This window comes from Lygodium microphyllum, chromosome 9 (assembly GCF_053477565.2).
Source record: "Lygodium microphyllum isolate KBCC chromosome 9, Lygodium_microphyllum_v1.1.10, whole genome shotgun sequence".
Classification (NCBI taxonomy): Eukaryota; Viridiplantae; Streptophyta; class Polypodiopsida; order Schizaeales; family Lygodiaceae; genus Lygodium; species Lygodium microphyllum.
This window is the reverse complement of record NC_141143.1, coordinates 109,005,595-109,014,521: the sequence shown is the minus strand read 5'-3', so window position 1 is coordinate 109,014,521 and position 8,927 is coordinate 109,005,595.

Sequence of the window (8,927 nt, the reverse complement as noted above, 5' to 3'; positions counted from 1 at the left end):
TTAATCATAGCTAACCAAAGCGAGATATGCTTATATTTTCTCAACAAAATAAAATACATTTACTCTAATAATTAGCAAAGTCTTTGCTTTTTTGGTCACACTATGGGTGACGTTAGAAAAGCTTTTCTCTTTCCAAATATGAGATGTAAGTTTTCTTCAATAAGCATGGGTTGATGCATAAACATATCTTCATTTGCATCCATTCCAAATACTCACTAAACATTTTTTTTAATACATGGCTCTAGCAACCTTATTAAACATTGGTTAAAAAATAAAAACTCATTATTAAATCATGCATATTTTTGGATTATTTATTATGGTGCAAGAATGGATATTGATTGGTAAAAACAAGTATAAAATTGATGCTTAGTCAATATGCTTAATGAGAGAGAGAGAGAGAGAGAGAGAGAGAGAGAGAGAGAGAGAGAGAGAGAGAGAGAGAGAGACCATCATCTTGGTCTCTCATTGTGCATGTCTTTGCTAATTTGACATCATGTTGTTGAAATATTAATAATCATAGGTTATAAAATATAGTTATACTTCTTTGAACTAATCGTATGTGTGTATATGTGTGTATGCACGTGTTAAGACTTCTAATATACACATAAATACATGCACACATACCTATGTATATATATTAATGAGAAAAAAACAAGTTCTTAATGAGACACACACATATACATGCGTGTATGCATGCATACACACATACACATAGAGAGAACAATCAAGGTAGGTTTGTCTAGTGTATATTAGAGAACTAAAGACATAGCTTTAAATATTATTGCTCATATAAACTCTAATCCACATTAACTAAGTAATTCATTAATGTTTTGTCCAATTTTTAAAATAAAAAATATATTCTAGATACTTTGAATGTAAGGAATTTCAATGGAAGGATTTTAGAACTTAATGGAGAAGAGAGGGAGGATAGAGAGATAAAAATAACTTTTGGATGAGAGAGAGAGAGAGAGAGAGAGAGAGAGAGAGAGAGAGACGAGATAAGAATAATTATTAATGAGAGACAAGAAAGATGTCTTTTTAAAAATCATTGATAAGAGAGAAGAGAAAGAAATGTAAAAAGTGGTTTGGATAGAGAGATACCTTTTTCAAATTGATGTAAGAGAGGCTCAAAAGAAGTATTGCAGTATTATAAGAGGGAGTGCTAGAAAATTTGAAGCCAAAGAAGAGGGCGCTAGTGCACCCTTCTTTGGTTTCAAATTTCTAGCACTCTCCTATAATACTACCTTAGACCCTCTCCTAAATTAATAGCCTTGGATCTTTACACACACACACACACACACACACACACACACACACACACACACTCACTCACTCACTCACACACACTCTCTCTCTTCTTTGGCTTCAAAATTTCTAGCACTCTCTCCTATAATACTACAATACTACTTTTGGGAGTCTCCTACATTAATTTGAAAAAGGTACATTTCACATTTCTTTCTCTTCTCTCTTATCAATGATTTTTAAAAAGATATATCTTTCTTGTCTCTCATCAATAATTATTTCTCTCCTCTCTTCTCTCTCTCTCACTCATCCAAAAGTTATTTTTATCTCTCTATCCTCCCTCTCTTTTCCATTGAGTTCTAAAACCCTTCCATTGAAATTTCTTATATTCAAAGTATCTGGAATATATTTTTTATTTTAAAGACTAGGCAAACCATTGATGAATTACTTAGTTAAGGTGGATTAGAGTTTATATGAGAAATAAATTTAAAGCTATGTCTTTAGTTCTCTAATATACACTAGACAAACCTACATTGATTGTTCTCTCTATGTGTATGTGTGTGTGCATGCATGCACACATGTATATGTGTGTTTCTCATTAAGAACTTGTTTCTATCTCTCTCATTAATATATATACATATGTATATGTGTATGTATTTATGTGTGTATATTAGAAGTCTTAACACATGCACACATACATATACACACATATGATTAGTTCAAAGAAGTAAAACTATATTTTATAGCCTATAATTATTAATATTTCAGCAATATGATGCAAACTTAGCAAAGACATGCACAATGAGAGACCAAGATGATGGTCTCTCTCTCTCTCTCTCTCTCTCTCTCTCTCTCTCTCTCTCTCTCACATTAAGCATATTATTGACTGAGCATCAAATTTATACTTATTTTCACCAATCAATATCCCTTCTTGCCACCATAATAAATAATCCAAAAATGTGCAAGATTTCATAATGAGTTTTTATTTTTTAACCAACGTTTAATAAGGTTGGTAGAGCCATGTATAAAGAAAAATGTTTAGTGAGTATTTGGAATGAATGAAAATGAAGATATGTTTATACATCAACCCATGCTTACTTAAGAAAACTTATATATCATATTTGGAAAGAGAAGAACTTTTCCAACGTCGCCCATAATGTGACTAGCAAAGCAAAGACTTTGCTAATTATTAGAGCAAATGCATTTTATTTTGTTGAGAAAATACAAACATATCTCGCTTTGGTTAGCTATGATTAAATTAATGATAATCTTTTACTGTCATTATCTGTCAATTTGTGAAACAATAGTATACTTGTCAGAGATCACCATAAGATGAATCTAGACCCAAATTGCTTGTAGAAATTGTTTTGTATTGTTAATTTGAGAGAGAGAGAGAGAGAGAGAGAGAGAGAGAGAGAGAGAGAGAGAGAGAGAGAGAGAGAGAGAGAGAGAGAGAGAGAGAGAGAGAGAGAGAGAGAGAGAGAGTTATATTAACGTCTTCTAAAAACCAAAACTGGCCTATGAGACAAACTGTGATACAACAGATGAGGTCCAGCTATCCAAAATAAAAGTGCTGAATGAAAAGCTAAAAACTGGAAACTGAAAATACGGTGCTGTGAGTGTGATAAGTGTCGTGTATATGTATGTGCATATGTAGCTCTGGTACTCCAGATAATGGCTACAAAAAGGGAACAAATGTCGGCTGTGATAGGGGAACAACTGTCGGCTGTGAGATAAAGTGGTGCGATGTGTATATGTAACAGATGCAAGGAGATATACTATCCTGGGATGTAGTAGTAGTCGTCGAAGTCGCTAATAACAGGTGATCCCTCCTGGATGCAGGATGTGGTACATCGACGGTGGAGAAAGAGCAAACTGGAGCTCTGAGATCCAATGTGTCGAGTGTCATCGGATCTCAGTCTGCTGTCGATGTAGATCAAGAATCCTCCAGATCTCCTGTCGGTGTGGCTGTGGGGTCCGATACCCACGGATCCTCGTGCGGTGTCGGGTACGCTGGTCCTCAGCCTGCTGTAGTGTGAGCCCGGAGGTCTGGCTGGAGGCTGGTACAGTAGCTCTCACTCTGTCTGTCTGAAAGAACTGTGTAATAGTCGTCTGGGTGGGCCCCTCTCTGACTGGGACCCGCTGTGTGCTCTACTCTCTGATGTGCCATGCCTCTCCTAGAAAACGGCCAAATGATCTCTGATCCATATCAGTCATACATCCCTGAAGTGAGCTGCTCAATGTGTATCTAGATCTCAACTCTGAGTATGCCGGGCATCTGAGAACAAAATGCTCCTCACTCTCCACCTCTGATCTACAAAGGGGGCATATCCTCTCCTCCCGTGGGATGCCACTGGCTCTGCCACTCTCAATCATAAGCTGATGTGATGATACCCTGAGCTGTCCAATAAGAACTCTCAATCGATGTGGCATATAGATCTGCATATATCTCGGAATCTCTATGAATCCCTGCTCTGATATGCTCAGGAACTGTGTATAATAATGTGCCATCTTCGATGGCAGTGGTTGTGCAGGGCTGACCCATGTCCTCTGTATATAAATATGCCATATCTCCTGTCTGATGACTCTGTTCCTCTCAGAGAGAGAGAGGGTGTAAGTGGGAGCCTGAGTATCATATAGAAGAGGTGGGAGTCTATCAATGTCTAGTCCATGTCTGTCAAACCAAGCTCTAGTCTGTGCATACCATGATGTGGTATCCCCCGCTCGAGCCATCTCCTGAGATGCCATATATGCTCTGTATGCAATGCGATCTCTGTCCATATCCTGAAATCTGTGTAGGAAGCAGACTGTCTGAAATAATGCCTCGACTAGCATGGGCGGTGTGGCAAGCTCTGCTCGCACAATGTCATGTGGGACTGAGGCCTTGCTGCGAATCAATCTAGATATCATGATCGCCTGAGGTCTCTCCATCAATGTCCATACATAATTGGCAAGGCCTGGCCCCCATATAGCTGCTCCATACATCAGTGCTGGAGTGACTAGAGTATCAAAGAGCCACCCCTTGGTGCGGGGCTCTTGGAAATGTGCCTGATGACACTGTCGCTCCATAAGAGCCAATGCTGAGTATCCTCTAGTGAGGCGGTCACGAGCTGCCTGTGTCATCGAGAAAATCCCTGAAGCTGCTGTAAAGGTGACTCCCAAATATACATATGATCCAGTGACCTTAATACTCCCTCCTGTTGCCATGAAAATACTCTGTCTGCGTATCTGAGCTGATGTATGGAATATAAGAACCTTGGTTTTACCAAGGTTCACTGTCATGCCTCTCTGTATGCAAAAATCATCCAATGCTAATAAATGCTGCTGTAATCCCTGAGCTAAATCTGAGACCAACACAATGTCATCTGCATATAGTAAGATATGAACTGTGGCTCCACTGAGATCTATACCTCCACCGGCTCGCTGTTGAATAAACTTTGCTGTCTCATCAATGTATAGCCCAAATAGAGTCGATGAGAGTGGGCATCCTTGTTTCACACCAATGATGCTCACAAGGGGATCTGATATACCTCCCGGACATCTGACTATGCCAGTAACCCACTTATATAGTGCATAAATACCTCACATCATGTCATCATCCACCCCCAGATCAAGTAGGCATCTGAAAAGCCTCTCTCTCGGAACCGTGTCAAAGGCTTTGCGGAAATCCACAAAGCAACAATACAATCTCCGTTTCTTCACTCGTGTCTGGTCGATCAGACATCGGAGAGTGAAGATGTGGTCTATGGTAGAAAATGCCCGTCTGAACCCTGCCTGTCCGAGTGCGCGCATGCACTCTCTCTCTGCCAGCGTGCTGAGCTCCTCCTCCATCATCGTGCCATAAAGTTTGGCCAAAACTGGCCCAATCATGATGGTCCTATACATGTTAGGATCCATAAGATCCCCTGACTTGTGGATAGGTACAATGGTGTGCTCTGTCCACGAGTCAGGGAACCCCTCAGACAATGCACGGTTGAAGAGGTGAGCAATGAGTGGAGCCAATGTGTCTTTGCCATATATAATATGCTCTGCCTGAAGATCAAACTGGTCTCGAGCGTGGCCATACTGTAACCGTGAGATAGCATGTTTCACCATACTAGTGGTGAAAAATGATGAAATACCCGGTCTCGGTGTACATGGTGTGGGTATCAGCGGCTGTGCGGATACATGATATAAACTCTGTGCGTATCCATGCCATACTGCAAGGTCATGTATCGGTGTGGGTGAGAGTGGTTCTCTGATCTGCCTCCATGCCTCTGCACAATCTCTGCTCGTAAGAAGGTAGTATATATCCCAATATCTCTCTTGCTCCCATTCTCGCTTTTTACGGCGGGTCAAGCGGTGCATGCGTCTCTACGCCTCTGTCTGTGTGTGATCTCTCCTCTGGCCTCCAAATTGCGTAGCTGTCGACGTAGATCTCTGCACTCATCATCATACCACCTGTTCTGTGGCATGGTACCGGTCCGAGGGGGGTGCGTGTATGTGTGATGTGGAAAACCGAGTGTAGCAGAATCATGCAGAATGCGTGTGATATCAGTGGTTAGTGTATCAAGGGGTGCGTATGGATCAAGTGACGTGATGTGCTCCTCCAGATGCTGTGAGTAAACATGTGAGAGCTCATGAGTGAAGTGCGTGGTAGTATGCATGTGGGGTATGATATTTGCAGGTGGTGATGGTAATGAGGTGAGGAGTGAGAAACTGAGAAAGGTGTGATCGGCACCGAGTGGAAGTCTCCTAAGGCCGAAGGACTCGATAGTATGCATCCCATCGATCGGTCCGAGTAGATAATCTACAGTACTCTCGCCCCCCCCATGTGGGAAGTATGTAAGACCTCCTGAATATGGCCATCGTGCCATCCTGTTATAAATAACGAGATGATGTCTACTACCAAGCTCAAGTAAATGCCCTCCATACCCTGTGGCGTCTGGCCCAGTATCTACTGACTCCCGACTGATCCCCAACTCCTCAGGGTCTAATGCTCTCATGATCTCTGGCTGCTCCATATCAAAACTCTCACACTGTCGGCTCTGTGTGCGCCCGTTGAAGTCCCCCATAAGGAAGACCTCACCCAAACTAGAATACAGAATAATGTCCTCTGAGAGCTGTGAATAAGGGGAGGGGGAATCTCTGGCCTGAATATCACCCTGCATAGTAGCATATCTGGACCCTCGTGGTGAAAAGTAGCATACTGCCATATAGATCCATCTCTCATCTGATATCTGCACTCTGATCCATATGTAACTGGCCTCCTCATCTCGTCTCACTAACTGGATATGTCTAGAGAGAGAGAGAGAGAGAGAACTATTTACAAGTAAAAAATGAACTATTTGTTGCGACATAATCCAATGTAAAACAAGTTCTATCAAACCTAGAGTACTCATAGAAATACTTTTGTATTACAAACGAGAGAGAGAGAGAGAGAGAGAGAGAGAGAGAGAGAGAGAGAGAGAGAGAGAGAGAGAGAGAGAGAGAGAGAGAGAGAGAGAGAGAGAGAGAGAGAGAGAGAGAGAGAGAGAGAGAGCTATATATCGATAAAGAGAGGATTGTTTGTTGGAACACATGTCACAATCCAATAATATAATACAAGTTCTATCGATTTGGAGTGCTTGCATAAATGTTTCTATAACATAGTAAGAAAGAGTGCTTACATTTTCCCTACCAACCTTGCAATAATGGACTATAGAGCTCCAAGTATAGGAATGATGTAGTAGAGCTAGAGCAGAGACGATGCAGTAAAGTTAGAAAGAAAGTACGTCAAAAGCGAGATGTCTAGTGTGACACGTGTGCGTGTGAATGGTGTAGGAGTTCGAACTTGAGCACTTGACCACTCCACCAAGTAATGACATCACCTCTTTCACATGAGGTGGTCCCATGTTTATTTTGGCCTAAAGAATAGTAGTGCTCTCTAAAGAATAATTTTTGAATTAAAGTTTATTTTCCCTCAAGGAATTCCCTCCAAAATTGCAAAAGACTCTTTATATATGTACTAAGAAGATGGAACCCAAATAGACCCTTTTTTTGTACCACCAAACCTTGCTTTTAACCATGTCAAGAAATAATATTTCTTAATACACTTTGAATGCATGTTATATAGATGATTTCTTATAGGTGTATTCCTTGAGAATAACCTTGGTTTTTACATAGCATTAAAGAGGAGGGATAGTTTGAGAGGTAATTTGGCAACCTTGCTAGAATGGATCTATAAAGTAGAGGTATAGTAGGCTTTCAAATGTACTAGCCATGCCCATCAACCAGCATGGCACAAGAGAGTTAGTAGCTTCTTTCCATCTAGATGATAGGTTGGTTGTGATGCAAGTACCTCAATTTTTAAAGTAGCATTTTCAGGTAATATTATGTTGCTTATACTATTAATGAGTTGCTATATCCACGTGACATCATTAAGAGGTATATAGAGAAGCAAAATGCTTCTTTCCATCTAGATAGAAGAGTACTCAAGATTGTTTTAGTTTAGTGGCTATCAAATTACTACATTAATTAGGTGGAGGCAAAAGTTGTGAAAGATAATAAAGCTTTGTTTGTAGCAAACCTTTGATATCAAGACATTCTTGCTTAGTTTAACCCTTTTATGGAGTTGTTGAACTAGTTAAGCCACATAGCTTTTAAATAATCATTAAAAAATTGACTACTCTTCATTTGATTATCCACAAAACTCTATGTTTGTTCTATTCACAAGCCAATGACTAGGCTAAACCCATTAGTCAAGTGTTGCAATGCATTCTTGAAAAAATCGGGTGAACAAGCATTCGATTGAGTGGCAAAAGAAGCTACATTCTACTCTTTGGGATCTTAAACAACTTTAAAGTTGGCTATTAGTTTTTCTCCTAGAAAATTAGTGTGTGGCTTGGAATTTCTATACATAGGGAAATTGTTATTCCAAGTCATTGCCTTATAGTTTTAGATCAATTAAAAGATAACTAATTGATTTATCATAAGGATTGGCAATTCAATGGAGGAAGATTAAAATGTAGTTTTTGGACCAATACTCTCATAGAGGATAGCCAAAAGCAACTGGTCCATCATCTATCTAAATTTCAAATTTTCACCGAAGGCTAGTCAGTGCTTTGTTTCCAATACTCCAATGGGTTTATATCCATAAGTTGAAGGATGTATTTGTACATTTTAGCAATGAGTAAATGTTGAGATAATATCTTCTAGCTTGGTAAATTTTCTTAATATTCTTCCCAAAGCTCAAAGGATGAAGTAGGAAGGCCTAAGAGGACAATAGACCCAACAATTAAATATAGTAGCTATGAAAAATAGAAAATGCTAGAAATAGCAAGGCACAACTAGGATGACAAAAATGGCTACACAATAGTAGCTAATGTAGCTTTTAGTGCTAATAAAATTAGCAAAATAGAGTCTAATTCTATGCTTGATTGAAAACAAGAGATAAATCTAAAAATAGCACAACATACATAGGAATAACATTGTAAATCAGAGCATTAATCTCACTCCTATGCAATTTGAAACTATCTACGGGGTAATAACGATCAACCCATATTAAAAAAGATGATCTATGTGTTCTCTCCAAAGGCACGCCTGAATTCCCAAAGCCCATGATTATCATGCATAGTATTTCTACAACGAAGCCGCTAAGGTCTATGGGTGTGATAAAGAGTTAGATTCCATAGAAAAGGTGCATGAGCACCTACAACATCATGAGG